The sequence below is a fragment of the Tamandua tetradactyla genome, chromosome 7 (assembly GCF_023851605.1).
Source record: "Tamandua tetradactyla isolate mTamTet1 chromosome 7, mTamTet1.pri, whole genome shotgun sequence".
Classification (NCBI taxonomy): domain Eukaryota; kingdom Metazoa; phylum Chordata; class Mammalia; order Pilosa; family Myrmecophagidae; genus Tamandua; species Tamandua tetradactyla.
In genome coordinates this window covers 71,094,042-71,121,891 of record NC_135333.1, presented here as the reverse complement: position 1 = coordinate 71,121,891, position 27,850 = coordinate 71,094,042, and the positions used below count along the sequence as shown (strand labels likewise).

The window sequence follows — 27,850 nt, the reverse complement described above, 5'->3', positions numbered from 1 at the left end:
ATGGAAGGTCCACACTGCATTTGTTAACATGAGAAATAGCTCTGGTAATCAGTACTAAAAGATGCTGTGGAGATGCCTAAATAAAAAAATAAAGATATGTTTTTCCCTAAATTCTGTTTTATCCTTTGCATGCTTGTAAACTGTAGAAGGCAGAATATAAATTCCCCAAAGATTCTTTATCTTAATCCCCAGAACCTGTGAATATGTTATGTTACACGGCAAAGCGGTTTTAAATTTGCAGGTGGCTAATAATCAAATGACTTTGGAACAGTAAGATTATCCTGGATTATCTGGGTGAGCCTAATGTAGTCACCAAAGTCCTTAAAAGTGGAAGCAATAGGCAGAAGAGACAGGTTGAGTGATGCAATGTGAAAATAATTCAACCCACCATTGCTATCTTTGAAGATGGAAGGGAACTAGAAGCCAAGGAATGAAGATAGTCTAGACAAGCTACAGAAAGCAAGGAAGCAGATTCTCCCTGAGAGCCTCCAAAAAGGAACAAAACCATGTGGACACCTTGATTTTAGCCCAGTGAGATGCATGTCAAACTTCTGACCTACAAAATCATAAGAAAATAAATTTGTGTGGTTTTTAAATACTAAATTTGTGGTAAATTATTGTGGCAGCAGTAGAAAACTAATAAATTAATCAATATTTCAAAAAGCAACAGCTAATTTTAGACATTCTCTACTGCCTGAAAGCCAGTCAATTGCCAACTTCTCTGATCCTTTGCTAGCAACAAGGGAGTCTTTATCACATGCTTGGTCTGATCAATGAGTAAGTACTCGGGGACCATTTTGAGTGACATAGTTCAGTGAAAATTATGTTAAAGTATAATTTTCAAAAAAAAGGTAGAATAAGAATTCTCATGATAAATGTCCAATAAATATATGTGAACTTTTTATATAATTAATCAATTAATTAAGGAAACAGTAAGATGTTAAAATCAGTTCAAAGTGCATTTGAGAAGCTGGATGTTTACAGCAACTTGCTAAAGTCATGAATGTTAGGATAAGATTGCCGGGTTGAGTGAAAAATTGGTTAATGTCCAATAGGACCATAAACCACAATCTTCAGGATTCTTTTCCATCAAGAGACAGAAATTAATTAACTTTACCTGAATTCTCTTTCTTGACTATGCTCTGGAAAAGTGGAGGGCACATCACCAACAACTGCAGCAAACCTGCTTGCCCTTCATCTCATGTCCAGAACATATAAAGAACTAGAAATCAAAAAGAAAAAAAAAAAATTAGTCAATCCAAAAGAAAACCAGGCAAAGGACTTGAATAGGTACAACAAAAAACAAGATAGCCAGGGTAAAAAATATGCCAAAAGTTTTTCAACCTAATTACAGATCAAATTAGAAAGGCAAATAAAAAGTTTATCATTATAAATCCACCAAATTAGCTGAAATTGAAAAGCCTGATAGTATCAAGTCTTTTCACAGAGTGAACCAGTCTCACTTGCTCTGATGGTGGTAGAATAAATTGTTAAACATTTTGTAGAAAGAGTTTGGCATTGTCTAGTAAAATTAATGAATAAAATATTTGTGATCTAGACATGCCACTCTTTTTGTTTGTTTGAAATATTTTATTTAAAAAAAAGCAGAAAGACCAATTAGAAGTTCAGGTGAAGGGTTATAGTAACTTGGACCAAAGGGAGGGTTTGGATATGGAAAGGATTTGTATGAGTCAAGATATATTTTTAAAGTAGGGGTAGCAGGATTTTCTGGTGGATTTTAATTTTGGTTTTGAGCTACACTTAAGGCAAGAAAGAAGGACGGATAGAAGAAATAAAAGAAAAATATACTGAAAACAACAGAAACATGCCTTCAAAATTATGAGAAGAAAACTTTTTTCAACAAAGAAATCTATAATCAATCAGAAATGATTAATCAAGGGCAAGGGTAAAATAAAGACATTTTTAACCAAGCAAAGACTCAAAGAGGTTTCCTCCATACACCCTTTCTTGGAAAGCTACCAAAGGAAATGCTCCAACAAAATGAAAGAGTAAAATAAAACCAAGAGTGTGACATGGAATCCAGGAAAAGGGAACAAACAACAGGTAATATTCCACTTCGCTTAGAAAACAAAATGTAAAAATGAAATGATGGATTACTTGTATTTTACAAAATATCAATAGGTTGTTGTTTTAGTTTGCTGATGCTGCTAGAAATGCAATATTCCAGAAATGGTTTGGCTTTTATAAAGGGAATTTATTGTTACAAGTTTACAGTTCTAAGGCCTTAAAAAAGACATGCTACTCTTAAGTAGGTGTTTAGAAGTACACCTGGAGTCATGTACAAAAATTTTCACAGCAGCAAATGTCATCAACAATAAAAGGAATAAATTGTGACCTATCCAAGAAATGGGAAAAAATACAACGGAAACTAATGCAACAAAATGGGTGAATCTTAAAAACCTAACTTAAATAAGCTGACAGAAAAGAATACATACTGTTGATTCTATTTATATATCAAGTTCATACCAGGCAGAACTAAACTGATGTTAAGAAATGCATATTTGAGTATTATAACCATAAAACAAGGCAAGACAGTGGCTACCTCTAGGGACCAAGAGGGAATTGTGATGGAGAAAAGGCATACCAGGGCTTCTGAGTTGCTAACAATGGTCTATTTTTAGATACAGGGAGTTGTTATGAGGATGTTCTCTTTATATTAACCCAAATTAATGTTTAGGCACTCCTCTTTTTATAAATGTTTTTTAAAAAGTAATCAAAACAAAATATGTCCCTCAAAGAAAGCCACAGTTAGAAACCATGGTTGTGAGTGATGAATTTTCTCCTCAACAAAGGCTTTTGAGGCATAGGTTTTTGGTCTGTTTTTTGATATTTTTGTGGTCACAATGGGAGAGGGAAAGAGGAAGCTAAGTAAATAGTCATTCACCTCTACAGGATCTCTGTGTTTTAAGAATAAGTCTTGTGGTTTGTAATATATCCCTGAAGGAAATGAAATTTTAAAGAATTAACATGAGAATTCCGAGCACTGACATATGCAAGATTATCTTTTTAATCTTACAGTAAGATATGTATCGTTCTAGTTTGCTAGATGCTGGAATGCAACACACCAGAGATGGATTGGCTTTCAATAAAAGGGGATTTATTTAGTTAACAGATAGTTCTTCAGAGGAAAGGCAGCTAACTTTCAACTGAGGTTCTTTCTTACATGGGAAGGCACAGGGCAATCTCTGCTGGCCTTCTCTCCAGACTTCTGGGTTCCAACAACTTTCCCTGGGGTGAGTGCTTTCTATCTCCAAAGGCCAGGGCTGAGCTGTGAGTGCTGAGATGAGGTATGCTGAGCTGCTTAGGCTGTGCTATGCTGAGCTCTCTCATTTAAGCACCAGCCAAGTAAATCTAACAGCATTCATTGCAGCAGGCACACCTCCTAGCAAACTGCAGATGTAATCAGCAACAGATGATCTTCACATACCATTGGCTCATGTCCACAGCAACAGAACTAGGCACCTTCACCTGGCTAAGTTGACACTTGAACCTAATTACCACATGTCTCAAACTAAAATATTATTTATGTTCTTCTTTACATATTTTTAAGTTGACATCTAAAAGTTGTATCATAAATAAATAGTTTAAATAGTTGCAAAGCATTTGATTTCTGGCACATTGTAAATATTGACATTTAAATTAAACTTTCACATCATTCTTTTAAATATATTCAGTAGAATGCATTTAAAAGACACAAACCATCACCTAACGAAAAATACATGAAAAAGTATTTTTTTAATGGAAATATCTATAAGGTATTACTGGACAAAGACCTTGGATTCTTTTGCTCCATGTGGTCAATAACCAGTTCCTGAGACACTGGAATTCAAAGAGAGAAAGAGTTTATTACTAGGCACCTACGAGTAGGGCAGATGGCCTAGCAGCCCAAAATCTGCCTCCTCAAATTGCAGTAATTCAGGTAGTTTTATTAGAGAAAAGATGGGCAGAGTTTAGGATAATGAGCACAGTGGCCACAGATGATGTAATTAGAGATGATCTGATTATTGAGCATGCGCAGATTGATTACATGCTTAGTCACAGAATATATGAAAGAAAATGGCAGAATGAGATATAGGTGACTTGTAGGTTAAAGTCTAAGCTACTGCACATGTCAGGTGGGCCCACTTTGGTTAGATCCAGTCTTGGTCATCAAGATAACTTTAGATTTGGGGTGGGTTAGTTCTAAGACCTTTCGTTAATAAAAATTAGGGGCTGTCTTAAGTGATTACAATACTCTAAAATTGAAAAACTGGATAACTGGCTACAAATGAAGTTTAGTCACAAGGTTTTTACAATCACAGGAGAAGATAAGGGCTATACAATCATTATCACAGCTCAAGGCAGCTGGATTAACAATTGAGAGATTTCAGGAATTTCCCTTTGTCTATTCCAACATACCAGAAAGCAAAAAGAAATGTCTATTTCAGTAATCAGTAATCAGTATTCAGTAATCAAAATCACCCCTTAGGGAAGAGTGAAATGAGACAAAATAAAGTGTCAATGGCTGAGAGATTCCGAACAGAGTCGAGAGGCTATCCTGGAGGTTATTCTTGCGCATTAAATAGATATCACCTTGTTAGTCAAGAGGTAATGGAGAAGCTGCTGGAGGGAACTGCCTGAAAATGTGGAGCTGTGTTCCAGTAGCCATGTTTCTTGAAGATGATTGTATAATGATATAGCTTTCACGATGTGACTGTGTTATTGTGAAAACCTTGTGTCTGATGCTCCTTTTATCTACCTTATCAACAGATGAGTAAAACATTTGGAATAAAGATGAATAATAGGGGGAACAAATGTTAAAATAAATTTAGAGTGAAATGCTGGTGATCGATGAGGGGGAAGGGTGGGGGATATGGTATGTATGAATTTTTTTCTGTTTTCTTTTTATTTCTTTTTCTGAATAGATGCAAATGTTCTAAGAAATGATCATGATGATGAGCATGCAACTATGTGATGATATTGTGAATTACTGATTACATATGTAGAACAGAATGATCAAAAGTTACGAATGTTTGCGTTTGTTTGGTGTTTTTTGGTATTTAAAAAAAATTTTTTTTAATTAAAAAAAATCACTCCTTAAATCCTGCTTTCTTGGTTACAAATATTGGAATTTTACATAATTTTCCCCTCCTTGATCTTGTATTTGTATTTCATTTCCTCTGCAAAATTTTATCTTAATATATTTATGCTTATATTGACTGCCATATCACACTTCCCTAAACCAAAAATATATACAAAGAATCTATTTTTAAAAAAAAAACACTTGTCATCAAGAGTCTATTCCAGGTTAAGTTATCATTACAATTATTAGTAGTACATAAAGATCAAAACAAATGAATATTACAAACTTTGATAAATCACTGTTAAGCAAAAAAAGAATGTACTTCTTAATTTGATGGATAGGTCTATTTTCTATTTTTAATTAGCTTATATATCAGAGGTTGAAGAGTAAATAGTTATTGCTAGAATACAATAGAGTTTAGCATCAATTTTATATATTTTTTGTTTGACAGCTATAAGTAGTTCACATAAATAAGTAAATAGTTATAGAAAGAGTCTTGTTATAGTGATGTCACTTTTTCTTAACTCTCTTCATCTATCATTAAAAATTATTTATAATGACCCATGTGTGAACGATTCAATTAGGTCATCTTTCAATGAAAGCAAGGACTGAAAACCACTTGACTTACTACAGATTCTATTATTCAGCATTAAAGTCATTTACTTTCTCATAGTGATGCCTATATCTTGACTTGTTCTCTTTTTTTTTTTTTGGCTATTTTGCAAGGTGGCTACATCCTGGGGTAATGCACACATAGTAAGATTTGGGGGTTAAGAGAGATAAGTCCTTTACAAAGCTTGAGGAGGTTAAAAAAAAAAAAAGCTCTTTCTTGACTTTCACTGCCTTAACCCATGGGCAGTTTGGGAAAAGTACTTTGGAATTTGAGCTTCTAGAATACTTCTCTTTAAACCCTAAACAATCCGTGACCTTTATGGCAGACTGACTAATGCCCTGGATTAGATCCCTGTGAATGCTATTTTATGTGGCAAAAGGATTTTGCAGAGTAAGAATCTTGAGATGAGGAGGATATTCTGAATCATACCAGTGTGTCCAGTGTAATCACAGGGTCCTTATAGGTGTGGAACAGGAGACCAGAAGGACAAAATGCTATGGCATGAAAAGAGAGAGGGACCTGAAGGTGCTAAACTGCTGGATTTGGAGATTGAGGAGGGTGGCCAGGAACCCAAGGAATGCCGCTGCAGACAGTGGAAAGGGCAAGGAACCAGATTCTCTCCTAAAACCTTCAGAGGAAGTGTGATTCTGCCAACACCTTGGTTTCAACCAATTGAAACCCATTTCCTTCTGACCTCCAGAACTACACATCATTAAAATAAAATGGTATTATTTTAAGTCACTGTTTGTGCTAACTTATTACATTGGCAATCAAAAACTAATATGTCCATGTCCCTGTTTTAGCTTTCATGGCTACTCAAGCAAATACGATCCAATAGATTGGCTTAAACAATGGAATTTATTAGCTCATGATTTTGAGGCTAGGAAAAAGTCCAAATCAAGGCATCATCAGGATGATGCTTTCTTCCTAAAGGCTGACATTCTGGGGCTGGCTGCTGGTGATCCTTGGTTCTGTGCTCCTCTGTCCCATGACACTGCACATGCAGCTTGTACGGGCCTCTCCCTTCTCTTCCCAGTTCAAGTGCCCTTCGGCTTCTTGTTTCCTGTGACTTTCTCTCTTTCTGTCTGAATTCATTCTGCTTATAAAGGACTCCAGTAATAGTATAAAACCCACCCTGACTGAATTGGGCCACATGTTAACTGAAGTAACCTCATCAGAAGGTCCTATTCACAATGGATTCACACCCACAGGAATGGATTCAACTTACAAACATGTTTTTCTGGGATACATACAGCTCCAAGCCACCACATACCACCCCCCTTTTTTTTTACTGTGTAGTGGGAGTTACATTTCATTCTTTTCCATGTGAATATCCCATTATCACAGCACCATTTGTTGAATGTTTTTGTTTGTTTGTTTGCTTTTGGAGTGCATGGACCAGGAAGCAAATCCAGGTCTCCTACACGGCAGGCAAGAATTCTACCATTGAACTCTTTGTGCACCTCCACATATCCCTTTGAAAGTCTTTTTGTTCCTCCAGGTGTATACATATATAATATATATATTATATACTTCACATATATATATATACATGTGGAAATGTGTGAAACCACTGTCATTCTTTTAGAGAAGTAGTTTCTAGAAAAAAGGAAGAGAGAGAAGTAGAAAGGAAGGAAGGAAAGAAAAAAAGAATGAGGAAAGAAACCTAGAGCACATTATAAGTAGTTTCTAGAAAAAAGAAAGAAAAAGGAAAAGAGAGAGAAACAGGAAGGAAAGAAAGAAAGAAGAAATAAACCTAGAGCACATTATCATTTATTTCAAATCACCTCTAGCAACCACTCATCCTAAAAAAAAAAAAAAAAATTGTTGGAGAGATATATTACCACATCAGATTTTTCTGTGAGCTTACAACCAGATCAATATTTCTGTAGCCCTCAGGTTTCCTGTGCTGATAGTACTGGATATTACAAAGATTTGGACTCAGTTCTGTACTTTGAGTCTCAGTTCCTCATTTTTCAATTGAAGTGATAAGATTAGATAATTTCTAAGGTCCCTTCCAATTCTAAAAAAATATATAATTCTATCTTCTACCAATGATGGGAAGTTCTTGAACTTTATCCAGAACTCAGAAAATATCTTCATTGCATCTCCTGGGAACTAAAAAAAAAAGTACAGGGCTGTCTCTCCCTAGGGCCATATGAGAATCTTGCACCTATGAGTGACTTTCATCATGGGATAGATTCTTATGTATTCAGGGAGGTGACTTTCTAACTTGAAAATACTATGTGTGGGGCCCTATTCAAAATAGTTAGAAAGGAGGCCACAAGGTGTATAGAACAAATGGCTGGACACAGAAAACAGGGAAATGGAGAAAAAAATATCCTCCTTTCCAAACAAAGCATAAACTATTTCTTTTGTCTGGAATATTCCTCCTGCACATCACCCCCTTTTTATATAAATCTTTTCTGCTTATCATCAGCTCACAACTCAGCCATCACTTCTGCAAATTCTTACTTCAGCCCCAGATTACGTTAATCTCTGCTCTATATTTCCATAACTCTTGTCTTCATTACATTCATTCCACTCATAACTTTTAAGTTCAATGTCTACCTTCCTCACTCAGTTCTAAGTCCTATGATTGCAGCAAGTGTAGTTATCATGTTCAAGCCGTGTTTAGTACAGTACTTGACCTTTAGTAGGTGTCCAACAGATAGGTATTTAACGTATGCTCCTCCAGTTGCCTTCAGATTTTAGATCTTATAAAACAACTATTTCTTTCCTGGTGATTGCACAATCCTGCAATTGTGCTTTGTGATGAAAAGAAAGAGACCAGGAATAAGAGAAAATGTACCCCAGGGGTATTACCAAAACTTTAATACATTGCATACCTCACTGATGGGGAGGCTACTAGTAGAATATGTCAAACATTGAACATAAAGTATTAAAATATGCATACTCTGAAAAAAACACACCACGTATAACCACATAGCAAATGCTATTGGGTAGACATTATTTAAGAACTATCTCATACTCAGTTTCTGGGTCTCTGCCACAACTGTCAGAGAAAAAAAAATCACATTTCTTTAATTTGTATGTGTACGAATATGCATAAAATATTTTTGAAAAGATATAGAAGAACCTGAGAACCATCTACACCCACACAAGCTTTCTGTCTGCATTAACTTGACTTTAATATTCCACTGCCCTCATCAAACTACTTTACTATTACATGCAATTCCTCATCAAATTACTTTAGTATTACAGGAAAGGGAGATAAAAGTTGCTAATAACTTTATTATTCATTTCCGGAATATCAGAAAAACCCATCTTAAACTGCTTAACTTTTCAAGAGACAGTTATCAAATGATTGTTTTAATCTCGAGAATCTCACCTAGCTGTGTCCACAATTCTAAACTGTTATCCCATGAACCTTACCCAATCCTGATCAAACTTCGACCGGGAAAGACCTCCCTTAGTCCAGACCATCACACATCCCCCAGCCTTGCCCTTCTTCTCCTAGAGGCTGTGAAGGCTCAGCCAAATGAGTGAGCTTTGTGACTGTGGTACGAATACATTTATCTTTGGGGTGTTTGGATGGTATTTTCAGGGAGCTAGCATTTGAGAAACGAATAGCAGTGGTTGCCCCTGAGGGGTATACCTTGTTATCATGGTATGCGTTGTTATCCCCCTGAATTTTCTACATGGTTATGTTTTATCAATTCCAAAATAAATGCTTTATTCTTCAAAAAGAAAAAACCCCAAAAGAAACCTCACACATTTAGAAACACAGAAGACACTATTTTCAGTGTACCCTCCTCTCTGACCAGAAGGTGTGACTTCCTTACCTAAGTCCAAGTAGCGTCTGCCCTTAGTAGGGCAGGAGAAAGAGGAAGGAATAAAGACGAAAGGGCCTCAGTTACAAGTCAAGGGTCCTAAATGGGACTGCAAATTTTTCATTCCTGGAAAGAAAATCTCTCCTCACAGTTATAGGTAATATTTATTCAATTCTCACTACATGTCAATAAGATTTTTAAAAACTGTTTTATTAAGGTAAAACTTATGTATAATTAATTGCACATATTTAAAGTACACAATTTGATAAGTTCTGACCTATGCCTACAACCATGAAACTATCACTTCCTTCAAGATAATGAATATATCCATCACCCCCCAAATTTTCCCCCTGCCCATTGGTAATTTACCTCCCCCTCCCCCCCCTCTACATAGGGCTTAAGTACTTTACATGGACAACCTGATTTCATCCTCACCACGATTCTTTGGGCTATGTACTGCTGCTACCAATTTACAAAGGAGGAGACTGGGCACAAATAAATTACCTAATTTGTCCAAAGTCACTCAGCTAACAAATTGTTATTTGAACACAGGCAGATTTGACATTAGATAGACCCTAAATCAGCAATTCTCAAACTGGAGTATATGTAACTCTGGGAGTATGCGAAGACTTTCCAAAGTTGCGAAGGCTTACTTACACTTCTAGATCTCCAAGTCCACCTGTGCTTTCCCTCTGGACTCTACTGAAAACTGAATTACATAAGCCAAAATCTCATGATCATTCCTCTTTTTGTCTCCCTTTTCACATTACAAAATGTATAACATTCATTCCATAATGCATTGTTCTGGGGTAAAAAACAAGCAAACAAACAAAAACCTATTGACCACTAAAAACAATTTAAAATAAGGTCAGTTTGTGTAGGTAAATTGCTCTAATGCAAAATTCTTTTTCAAGTCCAGATTCAGAATTCTTTTCAACAAAATATCAAGTTGAGAGGTGATATATCATTAAGAATGATTTTGATGAGAGATTATTATATGTTTTGGGCATATAATTTGAGAGTTCGGAAAATTCAGTGACATTGCTAGGCTTCCCACTCCTACTACTTATTTACAAGAATGAGCTTTGCCAAAGTATGCTTCCATAGAAGTTAAAATTAGGAACAAGATTGATGTTCATTCCTATTCATTTTATAAGCAAGTGATAATCATCTATGGATATATGCACTGATTACCAAAAAAAACTCAACATCCATCTCATTAAAAGATGCATAATCCAATTTAAGTTTACATTTTACGTTCAGTATATTCATTAAAATATGAAATATGTTTTAAATTTTTTATTTTTGAAGTTTGTCCTGTTTTGCTCAATTGTATTCTATTCATAAATGTAATGTCAGCTCAATCCACAAGAAAACTTGAATACTTTAGAGCCTGATAGAATAAATAAATTTGCTATTTCAAGTTATATTATATCTGTATTATTTCAGCAAAGAGATTTGATAGGCTGCTCAACAAAAACCTTCTCCCCCTTCATTTTTATTTTATTTTATTAAAGAAGTTGTAGGTTTACAGAAAAAACATGCATAAAGTACAAAGTTCCCATTTACCATTTTCAATAAAAACTCTTTAAGTATAAAACTACATTAGATGAGTGTCTATAGAGAGATTGGATTGACGTACAAGTTGGAGGGGAAAAAAAGAATATAAAAATCCTTACTGTTAAAAACCACTCATGTTTTTCTTTTCTTTTTTTAATAAATGATAGTGGGCATTGATATATATATATTCCCCTTATATATATATAAGGGGAATATATATATATATATATATATTCCCCCATATATATTCCCCTTATATGGAATATATATCCCATTGGATAATATTTTTAAAGTGACATAACATTTTTACTCTAGTCATTATTGCTATATGCCAAAAATCACATCTTTTCACTATTGAAAGTGAAAATTCTAGATGTTAACTGAAATATTCCAGGAAGTATGTTTTTTCATAATTCTTTTAGGTCTGTGTGCTGGTTTGAAAGGATGTATGTCCCCTAGAAAAGCCATGTTTTAATCTAAATCCCATTTCATAAAGGCAGAATAACCCCTATTCAATACTGTATGTTTGAATCTGTAGTTAGACCATTTCCCTGGAGATGTGATTTAATAAGGAGTGGTTGTTAAACTGGATTAGGTGACGACATGTCTCCACCCATTTGGGTGGGTCTTAATAAGTTTCTGAAATCCTATAAAAGAGGAAACATTTTGGAGAATGAAGGAGATTCAGAGAGAGCAGAAGATGCTGCAGCACCATGAAGCAGAGAGTCCACTCACTAGCCAGTGCTTTGGAGATGAAGAAGGAAAACACCTCCTGGGGAGCTTCATGAAACCAGAAGCCAGGAGAGAAAGCCAGTAGATGATGCCGTGTTTGCCATGTGCCCTTCCAGACAAGAGAGAAACCCTGACTGTGTTTACCATGTGCCTTCTCACTTGAGAGAGAAACCCTGAACTTCATCAACCCTCTTGAATCAAGGTATCTTTCCCTGGATGCCTGTAATTAGACATTTCTAGAGATTTGTTTAATTGGGACATTTTCTCGGCCTTAGAACTGTACACTAGCAACTTATTAAATTCCCCTTTTAAAAAGCCATTCTGTTCCTGGTATATTGCATTCCGGCAACTAGCAAACTAGAACAGTCTACAATACAAAAGTTTGAATTCCATATTTTCCTTTATGTTTGCTTTATGGAAAACCAGCAGTCTTGATAGGTTGATTCAAAATCTTTCTAGAATGTCTGTGGCTCAGTGAAAGAGTTCTTGCCTGCCATGCCAGACACTAGAGTTTGATTCCCGGTGCCTGTCCATGCAAAAAAGAAAAAAAAAAAAAAAAAAAAACTCTCCAGAGATGCTTCAAGTATATAGTGGTAGAGACCTTATCCCTGAGAAAAAAATCTCATCATTTACGACAAGATTTGTTTCTCATACCAAAACGCAGGATAAAATATCTATACCAATGCTGTTTTTATCTCAGAAGCTGAGATAATCTCATGATTTGAGTTTCATCAACTATATTTTTCAAAGACAGAAGAAACACTACAATCCCATATTTGTCTGACACAACTTTAACCTCTCTTTGGTAGGGAAAGAATGAAATCCATGTTTTTTCTCCATCTACAAAATTTGACAAGGCTTTTTCTCCAAAATAAGTAAATAAACAAATATATAGATAGACAAATTTGCATATAACTGCATTACTTTTATTTATTTAATATAACACTATTATTTGCAAAGCCCAAGTTTCCTTTAGGATTATCTTGAATTTTCTGCCTCAAAACTCAGTTTTGGATCAGATTAAAAAATTGTTGGTTTACTCAGTGAAATTCAATGAAGTTGAAAGGAGCTTTATTACTATTACAAGGAGAGGAAGTTTATGAAATTGAAGAATCCTTCAACATTACAAAGGAAGGGGGCCAGCACAGGATGAGAAGAATGGCATCCTTAATAAAACTTTCTTCTTCCTGATGTCTCTTTTGTGTCCCTCACTACTTTATTGCCTTATTTACCCTTTCTACATTTTGTCCCTCTTTCATTTACCTGTCTCCTTCCCTTTATACTTATTTTATTCCAACTACTTTCCCTTTCTCACCTATTCCATCAGGAAACTTGAGAGAGTTCAAAGGGGTATCAAAGTACACCTTGGAGGAGGGAGTATTGTACCATGCATAGACAGACACCATTCATATACACATAACTTATTACACAGTTTTTGCCTAAGACTCTTACAGTCTAAGTCACATGCTTCCTGCTTGAATACACACTCTAGTAGTCCCATGGCTTCTCACGTCAAAGGCTTTATTTCCTTTCCTATTTGATCATTTCCCACCTACCTCAACTTATTTGCCCTTTTTAATCACTGTCTTCTTAATGAGAAAATTTTATTATATCAGGAATATTTGAACAGACACCTCAAAAACTACTTCAGATTTAAACGTGAAGAAATAATTGCTGAGAAGGGGTTGAAGGCCAGAGAGATCTGGTTGGTGCCTAATGTTCATTACCTATCAATTATATTGTATCCACTATAAAACATATATTATGCTACTTCTTATCTAAAAAGCACAAAGGTCCCCCATGGTCTTTTACACTCAACCATGGTTAATATATGACACACATGTTCCATTCATTCAATATATATTATTGAGCACATACTATGTGGTACAGAATTGCTAGGCACTGATCGGTCAAAAATGAATAAATCAGGCATATAAAAATCAAGGGTTTCTAGTAGAAAACATTATGAGACAAACACAAGATGGAAGAGGCTTGAACAATACAAAGGTGAAGTTGAACTGCTATGCCTAAGGCACTACTTCTAGCTTTGAAGGTCAAAGATGTCCTGAAGAAGGAGGTGGCACCTGAGCTGGGCCTTGTGGAAAGAAGGCATAGACAAATTTTTTAAACAGAATGTAGAAAACTTAGAAAAGCACTATTGGATGACCTTGATCTTCTCAATTGTTTCCTTCAACAAATATTTATAAAACATACATTTTAAGTCCAACAGTGTGGTAAATGCTAGGAATAAAATGATGACTAGGTCACAAACTCTCCTTTCACAGTGGTTACAATCTAGATGGGTATTAGTTTTCTATTACTACTATAACCAATTATCATACATTTAAGGGCTTAAAATGACATCCATTTATTCTCACCATTCTGTAGGTCAGAAGTTCAGACTGGGTTCAGCCAATTCCTTTGTTCCAGTCTCACAAGATTCACAAGTGTTAGACTGCCTGGATTTTTATCTGGAGGCTCACGCGTATGATCTGTTTCCATGTTCATTCAGGTTGTTGGCAGAATTAAGTTCCTTTCAGCTATTGGTTGACACCCTGCTCCCTTGCTGACTGCATTCCTCATCATGTGCCCCTCCATCTTCAAAGACAACAAGCTGTGGTGTTCTTATGTTTCACACCTCTCTGACTTCTCCTGCTACATCTCCTCTGCCTCCAGTCAGAGAAAATTCTCTGCTCTTAAGAACTTATGCTTTTATCACAATGGGTTTACTACCAGAACACAAATGTCAAGAAAACCGTCACTATATCTTAAGCAAAAATGGGAAAGGAAAAGACTCATATCAGCATTGTCATTATTGGACACATAGATTCAGGCAACTGATCTACAAATATGGTGAAATCAACAAAAGAACAATAAAAAAAAAATTGAGAAGGAGGCTGCTGAGATGAGAAAGGGGTCCTTCAAGTATGCCTGGGTCTTGTATAAACTAAAAGTTGAATGTGAACATGATATCACCATTGATACTTCCGTGTGGAAATTTGAGACCAGCAAGTATTATGTGACTATCATTGATGTCCCAGGATTCAGAGACTTTATTAAAAACATGATTACAGGCACATCTCAGGCTGATTGTGCTGTCCTGGTAGTTGCTGCTAATGTTAGTGAATTTGAAGCTGGTATATCCAAGAATGGGCAAACCCATGAGCATGCCCTTCTGGCTTACACACTAGATGTGAAACAACTAACAGTATTAACAAAATGGATCCCACTGAACCGCTCTACAGTCAGAACATACATGAGGAAATCATTAAGGGAGTCAGCATCTATATTAAGAAAATTGGGAACAACCCTGACACATAAACATTTTGCCAACTTCTAGTTGGAATGATGACAACATGCTGGAGCCAAGTGCTAGCATGTCTTGGTTCAAGGGATGGAAAGTCATCTGTGAGGATGGCAATGCCAGTGGAACCAGGCTGTCTGAAGCTGTGGATTCAATCCTGCCACCTACTCATCCAACTGACAAGCCCTTGCATCTTTGGGATTTCTACAAAATTGATGGAATTGATACAATGCCTGTGGGCCGAGTGGAGACTGGTGTTCTCAAACCAGGCACGGTGGTCATCTTTGTTTCAGTCAATGTTACAACTGAAGTAAAGTCTGTTGAAATGCACCATGAAGCTTTTAGTGAAGCTCTTCCTGGGTACAGTGTGGACTCCAATGTCAAGAACATGTCTCTAAAAGACGTTCATTGTGGTAATGTGGCTAGTGACAGAAAAAATGACCCACCAGTGCAAGTGGGTGGCTTCACTGCTTTGGTGATTATCCTAAACCATTCAAGTCAAATCAGTGCTGGTTATGCACTTGTGCTGGATTGTCACACAATTCACTTTGTTTGCAAGTTTGCTGAGTTGAAGATTGGTTGCTTTTCTGGCAAGAAGCTGGAAGCTGGTTCCCAAATCCTGAAATCTGGTGATGCTGCTATCACTGATGTGGTTCCTGAAAAACCCAAGTGTGTTGAGAGCTTCTCTGACTCTCCTCCTCTGGGTAGTTTTATTTTTCGTGATATGAGACACACAGTAGTCCATTAAGGCAATGGACAATAAGGCTGCTGGAACTGGCAAGGGCACCTAATCTGCCCAAAAAGGTCAGAAAGCTAAATGAATATTACCCATTATACCCGCCACCCCAGTCTTAATTAGTGGTGGAAAAACAGCCTCAGAACTATTTGTCTCAGTTGGCTATTTAAGTTTAATAGTGAAAGACTGATTAATGATAACAATGTATTGCAAAAGCTTCAGGAGGAAGGAATGTTTTGTGGACCATTTGTTTTTGTGTGGCAGTTTTACGTTATTAGCTTTTAAAATCAGGGTTCATTGACCACTAGCATTTCAAACTAAATTTATTTTAACATTTTTCCCCCTATTATTTAATTTTATTTCATATGTTCCTCTCATCTGTTGACAAGGTAGATAAAAGGAGCATCAGACACAAGGTTTTCACAATCACACAGTCACATTGTGAAAGCTATATCATTATACAATCATCATCAAGAAACATGGCTACTGGAACACAGCTCTACATTTTCAAGCAGTTTCCTCCAGCCTCTCCATTACATCTTGGATAACAAGGTGATATCTACTTATGCATAAGAATAACCTCCAGGATAACCTCTTCACTCTGTTTGGAATCTCTCAGCCATTGACACTTTGTCTCATTTCACTCTTCCCCCTTTTGGTTGAGAAGGTTTTCTCAATCCCTTGATGCTGGGTCTCAGCTCATTCTAGAGTTTTTCTCAATCCCTTGATGCTGAATCTAAGCTCCTTCTGGGATTACTGTCCCACGCTGCCAGGAAGATCCACACCCCTGGGAGTCATGTCCCATGTAGACAGGGGGAGGGTGGTGAATCTGCTTGTTTTGTTGGCTGGAGAGAGGCCACATCTGAGCAACAAAAGAGGTTCTCTTGGGGGTGACTCTTAGGCTTAATTTTAAGTAGGCTTGACCTATCCCCTGTGGGGTTAAGTTTCATATGAACAAACCCCAAGACTGGGGGCTCAGCCTATAGCTTTGGTTGTCCACATTGCTTGTGAGAATATCAAGAAATCATCTTGGGGAAGTTGAGTTTTCCCCCATTCTCACCATTCCCCGAAGGGGACTTTGCAAATGCTTTTCCACTCACTGATCAAATCACTCTGGGATTCATCAGGGCATCACCTGGACAAACCAACAAAATCTCATGTCCTATACAAAGTTCCATATACTTAAGGTGTTCAGTCAACTATCCACATAAGTTATATTAGGAGATGCACTAGTCAAAGTATAGACTTGTACCAAATAAACATTTTTTGCTTTAGTCTCACACATTAGTTGAAATTTTAAACATTAGTTGAAATTTTAAAATATTAAGTACCATCTATTTTCAGCACACTGCAGTAATGACATTCTTTTGTTCTTTCTCATGCAAAAACATTTTTTAAATTTGTACATTTAGTCACTATCACTATATACTCCAGGCATTACTAGATTACACCATCTCAACTTTATCATCTATCTTTCTTTGTGATTTCATTTATGCCCCAGCCCTCCTCCCTCTATCATTCTCACATGCAGCTTCATTCAGTGTTTTAACATCATTGTATTACAGTTAGGTAATATTGTGCTGTCCATTTCTGAATTTTTATATTCAGTCCTATTGCACAGTCTGTATCCCTTCAGCTCCAATTACCCAATATCTTACCCTATTTCTATCTCCTGATGGTCTCTATTACCAAGGAAATATTCCAAGTTTATTCACTAATGTCAGTTCATATCAGTGAGACCATACAGTATTTGTCCCTTTGTTTCTGGCTAGTCACACTCAGCATAATGTCCTTAAGGTCCATTCATGTTGTTACATACTTCATAACTTTATTCTGTCTTACAGCTGCATAATATTCCATCTTATGTAAATGTCACAGTTTGTTTAGCCAACTCTCTGTTGATGGACATTTTGGCTGTTTCCATCTCTTGGTAATTGTTAATAATGGTGCTATAAACATTGGTGTGTAAATGTCCATTTGTGTCCTTGGCCTCGTGTCCTTTGAGTAGAGACAGCATATAGATGGGTCCTGTTTTTTAATCCATTCTGCCAGACTATGTCTTTTGATTGGAGGGTTTAATCCATTAACATTCAGTGTTATTACTGCATGGGTAGTACTTTCTTCTACTATTTTACCTTCTGGATTTTATATGTCATATCTAATTTTCCTTCTTTTTACCTTTACTCATAGTCTTCCTTTCTACATTCTTCTCCACACCTCTCTCTTCTGTCTTCGTGTCTGTCTCTAGTGTTCCCTTTAGTATTTCTTGCAGAGCTGGTCTCTTGGTCACAAATTCTCTCAGTGATTTTTTGTCTGAAAATGTTTTAATTTCACCCTCATTTTTGAGGGACAATTTTGCTGGATATAGAATTCTTGGTTGGCAGTTTTTCTCTTTTAATAATTTAAATATATTATCCCACTGTCTTCTCGCCTCCATGGTTTCTGCTGAGAGATCTGGGCATAGTCTTATTGGGCTTCCCTTGTATGTGATGGATTGCTTTTCTCTTGCTGCTTTCAAGATCCTCTCTTTCTCTTTGACCTCTCACATTCTGATTATTAAATGCCTTGGAGTATGTCTGTTTGGATCTATTCTCTTCGGGGTACGCTGCACTTCTTGGATCTGTAATTTTAAGTCTTTCATAAGAGTTGGGAAATTTTCAGTGATAATTTCCTCCATTAGTTTTTCTCCTTCTTTTCCCTTCTCTTCTCCATCTGGGACACCCACAACACGTATATTCATGCGCTTCATATTGTCTTTCAATTCCCTGAGTCCCTGCTCATATTTTTCCATTTTTTCCCTATAGTTTCTGTTTCTTGTCAGATTTCAGATGTTCCATCCTCCAGTTCAGAAATCCTATGTTCTGTCTCTCGAAATCTACCATTGTAGGTTTCCATTGTTTTTTTCATCTCTTCTACTGTGTCTTTCATTCCCATAAGTTCTGTGATTTGTTTTTTCAGACTTTCAGTTTCTTCTTTTTGTTCTTTCCTTGCCTTCTTTATATCCTCCCTCAATTCATTGATTTGGTTTTTGATGAGGTTTTCCATGTCTGTTCATACATTCTGAATTAATTGTTTCAGCTCCTGCATGTCATTTGAATTGTTGGTTTGTTCCTTTGACTGGGCCATATCTTCAATTTTCCTAGTGTGACTTATTATTTTTTGCTGGTGTCTAGGCATTTAATTACCTTAATAAGTTTATTCAGGAGATTGCTTTCACTTCTTTTATCTAGGGTTTTCTTGCTGGATGAATTTTTGTCTATCTGTTCTTTGACATTCCGTTCAGCTTTATCTGGACCTTTAGCTTAAGTTTTGTTTAACAGAGGAGAATTTTTCAGTTCTTGTTTTCTTGTTTCTTGCCCTGCTTGTGTGGTGCCTTTCCCCCACACACACTTAGGAGGGTCTACTTAGATATTATAGACCCCAGCCGGATTTTCCCAGACCAAACTGGCCTCCTATCAGGAGGAAAGAGTCACCTGCATCGGTTTTCCCTGAGGGTGACACCCAGCAGGTTGAAAGACTTTCCTATGAAGTCTCTGGACTCTTTTTTTCTTATCCTGCCCAGTATATGGTGCCTGTCTGACTGTAGGTCCCACCAGCATAAGATGATGCAGTACCTTTAACTTTGGCAGACTCTCTCTGCTGGGGGCATGGTGGAGACAGAGGAGAGGTTGTAGGCTGGTTTTAATGGCTTCAAATTACCAAGCCCTGGTTGTCTGAATTCCTTGATGGAGGGATTCCACCTGGGTGGGGCTTCACCCCTCCCCTGGGGAAGGCACAGGCTCCCGACAAGCCCCCAAAAGAGCTCACTTCTGCCTATGCCTGGGGCAGTTGCAGCCTGAAAAAGCCTGCCACTGTATCCAGAGGCAGTCAAACCTTCATAGATACACAGCCACAAAAACCTCTGTTTCCTTCTTTTTTTCCCCCCTTTTTCTGTCAGTCCTGCCCCCTCGGCGCTGGGGCAAAAATGAGCAACCTAAGCTTTGATCAGGTTCACCTAAGCTGGGGGCCTCTTTTTAGTAGTCAGAATTTGTTAATTAGTTCCACAATTGGCATTTGATTGTGCCCAGTCCCTGCTGCTGGTAAAGTTCTTTCCTTTCCCCTCTGGGAAGCAGCCTGTGGGGGAGGGGCGCTGGCCGCTGCAACTTTGAGAACTCACGGTTCTAGGGGGTGCTCACAGCCGGTTCAGCTGGTCCAGACTGGGGTACGCTGTGTGTCCGGTCACTATCATGGCTCCGGGAGCCGTTCTGTACTGTTTCTGGTTATTTAGTAGTTGTTCTGGAGGACGAACTAAAATGCACACGTGTTAAGCCGCCGTCTTGACCCAGTTGTGATTCTTTCATCTGGCTTTTGGTATCAAGGTAATGCTAGCTTCACAGAAGGAGTTAAGATGTGTTCCCTCTTGTTCAATTTTTGAAATAGCTTGAGAATTATTGGTGTTAATTCTTCTTTGAATGTTTGGTGAAATTCACCAGTCAAATTGCCTGGGCCTAGGCTTTTCTTTCTTGGTAAGTTTTTGAGTATTGATTCAACATCTTTACTTGTTATTGGTCTATTGAAATCTTCTATTTCTTCTTGAGTTCTTCTAGGTAATTTTTATGTTTCTAAGAATTTGTCCACTTCATCTATGTTATCTAATTTGTAGGTGTGCATTGTTCATAGTATTCTCTTATAATATTTTCTGAGTTCTTTAATGTAGATAGTAACATCTCCCCTTTCGTTTCTGATTTTTGTATTTGTGTTCTCTCTCTTTTTTGCTTTGTCAGTCTAGCTATGGATTTGTCAGTAGCAGTGATCTTCTAAAAAAGAAACCAACTTTTGATTTCATTGATTCTCTCAATTGTTTTGTGTTCTCTATTTCATTTATCTCTACTCTATTCTTTGTTATTTCATTCCTTCATCTCACTTAGGTTTAGTTTGCTTTTTTCTCTTGTTCTTCCAGTTTTGAGGTTATATTTGATTTAAAATCTTCTTTTTTAATGTAAGCATTCAGAGCTATAAATTTTCCTCTTAGTACTGCTTTTGTTACATGTCGTATGTTTTGAAATGTTGTGTGCTCATTTTCATTCATATCAAGATATATTCTAATTTCCCTGGTGATTTCTTTTAGGACTTATTGGTTGTTTGGGTATATTGTTTAATTTTCACATATTTATGAATTTTCCAATTCTCCCTCTGTTACCAATTTCTACCTTCATTGCATGTGGTCAGAGAACAATACTCTGTATGATTTCAAAGTTTTTAAATTTATTGAGTTTTTTTTCTGACCTAATATATGGTCTATCTTAGACAATGATCTGTGTGTCCTTGAGAAGAATGTGTATTATGCTGTCATTGGATGAAGTGTCCTATATATGTCTGTTGTGTCTAGTTGGTTTATAGCATTATTCAAGTCCTTCATTCTTTATTGATCTTTTGTCTGGAGGTTAAACCCATTATTGAAAGTGAGGTGTTGAATCATCCTAATTTTAATGTAAAACCATCCACTTCTCCCTTCAAAATGGCCAATGTTTGCTTCATATATTTGGGGTTCCATTGTTAGGTTTATAGTTTTATAATTGTTATATCTTCCCAACAAATTGATTCTTTTATCCTTCTTTAGCCCTTTTAACAGTGTTTACTTAAATACCTTCTATTTTTTCTGGTATTAGTGTAGCCACTGCTGCTCTCTTTTGGTAACTATTATATGGAATATTTTTCTATATCCTTCACTTTCAACCCACTTGTGTCTTTGAATTTAAGGCGAGTGTCTTGTAAACAGCTGATAGTTGGATCATGCTTTTTTAATCCATTCCACCAATCTCTTCCTTTGACCGGAGAATTTATCCAATTTATTATTTAAAGTGAATATTTATAATGCAGAACTTACTTCTGCCACTTTGTCATTTGGTTTTTGAAAGTCTTACAACATTTTTGTCCCTCAAGTCTTCCATTACTGTCTTTTTTCCTATATTTAGTTTATCTTTTGCAATGAACACTTTAGAATTTCTACCTGTGTATATTTTTCAGATACTTTCCTTGTGGTTACCATGAGTCTTTTTTTTTTTCCTGCACTATGACAGTTAATTTTATTTGTTCAAGGGCTCCTATTGCAAGCATTAAACCAAGAATTTGCTTTATTCTGTGGACACAACTCACATGTCTTGAAAGATAAAAGCAAACTGTGATCCATGTACATGAATGATAACTAATGGCTCAAGGTTAATCACATTGCAGTTTTTAAATTTCCATAGCATATTACTCAAATGTCACCGATCCTTTAGGTTCTTCTGGATGTCCCAGAGGGTATCTGCACTCTTCTTGAGTTGAGCAACTTCATCATCTGTCAGCTTTTGGTTGATATCACTGATTAATCCCCAAGCATTCTGCATACATGGAAGGCTTAAGAAGATTTTGTTCTCAATGCCATACATCCCCTTCACCATTGTTGACATTGGATGAATCCTGGATAGAATTTTGAACATGGATTCAGTCAGACCAGCCACACTTAATCCAATAGCACAGTTGGTATATACTTTAAGCTTATGACTTCATAGGCACTTTCAACAACCATCTTCTGCATTTCCTTCCAATTTTCACTGTCAATATCTGTTCCTATTTCTGGATTCAGTTCCTGGAGAGGAACTCCTACCACATTTACTCTACTTCATACTGTCATACTTGAGTCCTTATGTTTCCCCAAAATCTATCTATGGTAGCTGCTGGGATGAATGCCAAGTTTTTCAGCCATAAAATAGTGAAATCTAGCAGAATCCAGATTGCACCCACTTCCAATCACTTGGTGCTTGGGTAATCCACTTAGTTTCCAGGTAACGTATGCTAGAATATCCGCTGGGTTGGAAACCACAATTATGATGCAATCAAGACTATACTTGACGATCTGAGGAATAATGAACTTGAAGACATTAATGTTCCTCTGAATCAGGTTGAGGCGACTCTCCCCCTCTTGTTGACAGAGTACTGCAGTTCCACCACAGTCTTCAAATTAACAGTCACAGAGTAATCTTTATCTGCCACAATTTTAAATATCTGAAGAAACAAGCTTCCATTCTGTGGATCCATCATTTCTCCTTTGAGTTTATCTTCCTAAACATCCACAAGAGCAAATTCATCAGCCAGAGACTTTCCAAGAATGCTGATGGCACATGCCATACCAGCTTGTCCAACACCTTCTATAGTGATATTATTTGGGATTGTTACCTCTTCTTCTGCAACTGGTGCAATCAGTTTTTCCTTAAGACTGACCATTGTGCACGGGAGACAGAGAGGGCTCTGAGGAGGGCTATACAAGTCTGGTGACAAAGACAAAGTCCTACCATGGGTCTTAAATTTAACATCCTAAATCTATAACAGTTTCATTTGATTTAATACCAACTTAACTCCATAGCATACACAAGCTGTGTTCCTATACCCCTTCTTCTCTCACCTTTATGTTGTTCTTGTCACAAATTAGAACTTTCTATCTTATAGGTATAAAACCATAGATTTACCATTATTTTTATGCATGTCTAGTGTAGATCCTATAAAAAGTATAAAGTGAAGTTATAAACCAAAAATACATCAGTACTTGCATTTATATTTACCTGTGTGGTTACATTTATCAGAGATCTTTGTTTCTTTATGTGACTCCAATCTACTTCACTTCCTTTCAACACAAAGAATTTCTTTTACCATTTCTTTTAGGGCTGGTGTAGTAGTGTTGAATTCCCTCCACTTTTGTTTATCTGGAAATGTCTTAATCTCTCCCTTAATATTTTTTTAAATTGCAATGATTTTTTATTTAAAGTCAGAAGATTTGACACGTTAAAAAATATATACTACTAATAAATAACAAAAGTGGAAATGCTTTTCAAAGTTTCAACAGACATATTGTTCAGCTGAGAATCACTTCAACAGAGTAAGGCTGTAAGATATCAGTCAAACCAATACTTGTTTGGAATACAATATTCAACTTTCTTACTGTATTGATTTCACAGAATAAGCACTGATTCTTTGTGGTCAGGGTTATAAGTCATAAAACCAGCTTTAACACAACTGTGCTTCAGACTCAATCTTCTATAGTTGTGATGGTCTACACAAGATGTAAATGTCCTCCTGGAAAAAATTAAAATCTGAAGATTTCCTTTTATAATTACTACTGGTCAGTATACATGTATTCTTACCTTCCTGTAAACAGCAGGATTAAATTTAATAGATGCTGATATACACATACATATACTCAGGTTTGCTTTATGACTGATAAGTCTTAATGCTTCCAGACTGCGAGTATACAAGATGGCAGAATATTTTAGATTTGTTCAAGTTGAAAAGGGAAAATTAAGATCAAATGGGCATAGGTTTCTTGACTATATTGTTAGTAACCTCCAATTAACTTCATAAGGAAAAGTTAACCCACCAAAATTAAACCAATATATATTTTTCTAATGTTCAGATGATTTCCATACTAATTTAATTACACTTTAAAGTCACTAAAACTGAATAGTATTTACCTTGTAGAGACATTCAGTACAAAAATGAACCAACACAACAAATGGTGGAAAAGCTAATCCCTTCTTCCATGCCCATCCTAAACACCCTCCCCACCCACCTCACTCCAAAAAGGTTCAGGTAATGGTCCACAGTGACTTATTCCTGCTTTTTTTTCAATCACTTTGTAGTGTATAAGCTACTCAACCTACTCATTTTAGGATGATACACTTCTATGGTTTGGGCTCTCAAACTTGGAAAACTGCTCAGGTTCAAACTCCCTTTAAATGCTTTTCCAATAAGCATAATTAGAATCTGTGATCCCTAGAATCAAAGACAGTACAATTGCAACAGGCTAATATGGGAAATCTTTTGGACTAAATAAAAGTCACATAAGAATTCTTTGTGGCTGAAAACTTTACCTGAATTATTTGGGCCTGGCATTATGAAAACATGTTTTAAAGTTCATTTAGCTGGACTTCATTAACAACTTCAGATTCTGCAGGACTCTTTTGAACTTTTGTCACTGCAAAGTTGATTCCATGAGTTAATCCAGCCTGGGTAATATTAGCAACCAGGAATTGGAACTTCAAATCTTTGCAAAGGGAGAGACAGCTCTGCTGCTAGTGCTTTCTGAAGATGAAGGGATTACATGAAGGCCTGTCTCAAATTCAACCATGCTGATTCCAGAGCATGGGCTCTTTTCAGATATGACTGAATGTCCTGGTTCAACTGACAAAAACTGTGGGCCTGTCACAGAAAAGCATACATGTAACTGAGAGGGCCAAGAAGGTGTCTGTCCTTTTGTTTCAGATTGGGTTTCTTCATTAGAAACTTGATTGGTCATTTGATTTCTTTCCTCAGTAGCCTGCTGAGAAACAGACCTGGTCTCTGAAGCCTGGGTCATTTTGCTTTGTGCATCTTGTACAAATCTGTGGCAGTAAATATCCACAGATTTGGCAAAGCCAGTCAATACATGTATGTTGTCAGCAGGAAGACTTTTCTTCAAAGGAGACTCATGGCCTTTTCCAAGCCCACTTCCGTGATTGATAAGCTAACCTCAGCGCTGCTTAGAGACCAGTATCAACTGCATAATTGAGGTGCTGAAGCAATAATACCACAATTAGGAAGAACATAGTCTATTGGCCTTACATTCTCTAAAGAATTAACTAGCTACCTGTCTTCATTGCACTTGAAATTTGTAAGGAATTCATCAGAGTGGTATGAGTCATTATCTGAAGATATTTCCCCTTAAGACCCTTCCTGTTCTTTGCCATCCATCACATCTGTTTTCCATGGTTTCAAGGCTATGATCTGATTTCCAAAGATTTACTTTTAAGCTTTTTTTTTAGAAAGCCAGCTTTCATTTCAGATTATGTAAAGTTTCCTAGCTTTTGTAGATTGCCAATGTTTGTGTTAAATTTGGTTTCTTTTACATTTTGATTTAGAGAAGAAAATATGCTCATCAGAAAATTCTTCCCTTGAGCCAAAGAGCCTTGGTTTTGAAGTCTAATACTTCTTCTTGAGGTTTAATGCTTTTCTTCTCAATTTTTTTCTCAATTATAGGTACATCCAATCCCATGGCTTGCTTGGTGATCTGTAGCATCTCTGCAATGCAATGAAGGGTATCTTTTCCATCCTCTTCAGGATTGTGCATCACAGTTCTCAGTGTGTGGAAATGGCCACTTGCTTCTTTATGTCTATAGTGCAATCACATGCAGAGCTTTGGCTTAGCAAAGAGCAGGCTCAGCGTGTATTAAGATTTGTCAATAAAATTTTTTTTTTAATGAGTGGGCTCAGGGCTTATTTCTATTTTTTCCAGGTCCTGTAGATTTAGTCATTGATATTGGTTTACTTTATCAACTTCATCATAATAATAGGCCACATAGTAGGCAGAGTTAGAAAGCAGTAGCAGCACATCCACATTTCTGCAGCAATGAGGCTGCACTCTGAATATTGTTGCTTGAGCCAAACTACAAAAATTACGTCACAATTCATCTTTAGTAGAAAATAATTAAATTCAATTCCTATTTAGTGTTACTTTCATTCTAGCTTCCTCTTCTGGCATTATTTACATCAGTTCAACAAGATCCTCAGCCAGAAACATTATGCCCCTAAAGAAGAACACTTGGCATGTAACAGGCAGTCAAAAAATGTCAGCCCACCTTCCCCACTACCATTTTATTGAAGTCTCAGATTCAGTAAATACTGATTTCCCCTCCCTACCCACTCTTGTTTAAAAAAGTTTCTTTAATAGGAAGAGGAAAAAAACCTTCAAGTACTTTCCCACCCCACCCCCACATTTACAGCTCTAAAGGAGAAGCCGCTCTAATTGTTTTTGTTTTTCTGTCACTGAGATAAGTCTTCCTTCCATATTATGAAAACAAAAAGTGTCAGCACCACATGAAACCCAACCACTGTAACAAGGGTGGCATAAAAGTCGCTGTCTTCAGGGAACATTAACATGAGACTTTGAAAACAATAATTTACAGGAAAAATATAACCCTACAGGAACTTTGACCATAAGTCCTGAGAAAAGGAAAAAAATCTTGAAAGTCACTACCAGAATGCATTCAGACTTAGGCTCTGGAGCAGGCCACTGAGTGATGGGCAGAGGCCTGTAGGAGAGCAGTATCTCATCATTCACTTAGTCTGTCCACCCATCCATGTTTCGAATGCAACAAACGTGGCGAATGGGCAAATGCGGCAACTTCTATGCGGCAAGAGACACACCCAGCGAACACATCTCACTTCTGCTGCTCACTTCTGGCATGGCTCGTAGCTGGTGCACACAAGCAGCCCATTCTACACATCTTGTGCCCTCCAAGGAGGGTGCAGAACCAGCCTCAGCAGGGAGGGGTGGCCGCCAGACCCTGGATGCCCCACCCTGTTCTCACTTGTCACTTTTTAAAAGACAGTTTGCTGGATAGAGAATTCTTGGTTGGCAATTTTTTTTCTTTCAGCACTACCTTCTCACCTCCATAGTCTCTAAAGAGAAATTAGCACTCAATCTTATTGAGGCTTTGTACATGACGTATTGCTTCTCTCTTACAGCTTTCTCTGTATTTGGTATTTAACAGTTAGATTTTAATGCATTTTTGGGTGTGATGGTTAAATTCATGTGCCAACTTGACTAGTTTATAGTATCCAATCATTTGGTCAAGCAAGCACTGGCCTGATAGTTACTGTCAGGATATTTCATGGATTTAAACCATTAGTCATTTGATTGCATCTGTGGCTGATCTACATTTGTCCATACCCTGGATAAAAGGAACATCAAACACAAGGTTTTCATAATCACACAGTCATGTTGTGAAAGCTATATCATTATACAATTGTCTTCAAAAATCAAGAATATTGGAACATAGCTCAACAGTGTTCAGGTACTTCCCTCTAGCTGCTTCAAAACACCATAAACTAAAAAGGGATATCTATACAATGCATAAGAATAACCTCTAGGATAACCTCTCAACTCTGTTGCAAATTTCTCAGCCACTGAAACTCAATTTTGTCTCATTTCTCTCTTCCCCCTTTTGGTCAAGAAAGCTTTCTCAATTCCATGCTG

General features: G+C 36.8%; 3 pseudogenes; 1 reads left to right on the top strand and 2 right to left on the bottom strand.

Moving 5' to 3' along the window:
• The first annotated feature begins 14,560 nt into the window (after positions 1-14,560).
• Positions 14,561-15,907, top strand: LOC143689767 (elongation factor 1-alpha 1 pseudogene; annotated as a pseudogene).
• A 6,111-nt stretch (positions 15,908-22,018) lies between these two features.
• On the bottom strand, positions 22,019-23,067 carry LOC143689766 (L-lactate dehydrogenase B chain-like; annotated as a pseudogene).
• A 1,595-nt stretch (positions 23,068-24,662) lies between these two features.
• Positions 24,663-26,283, bottom strand: LOC143690493 (phosphatidylinositide phosphatase SAC2 pseudogene; annotated as a pseudogene).
• Positions 26,284-27,850: the final 1,567 nt, after the last annotated feature.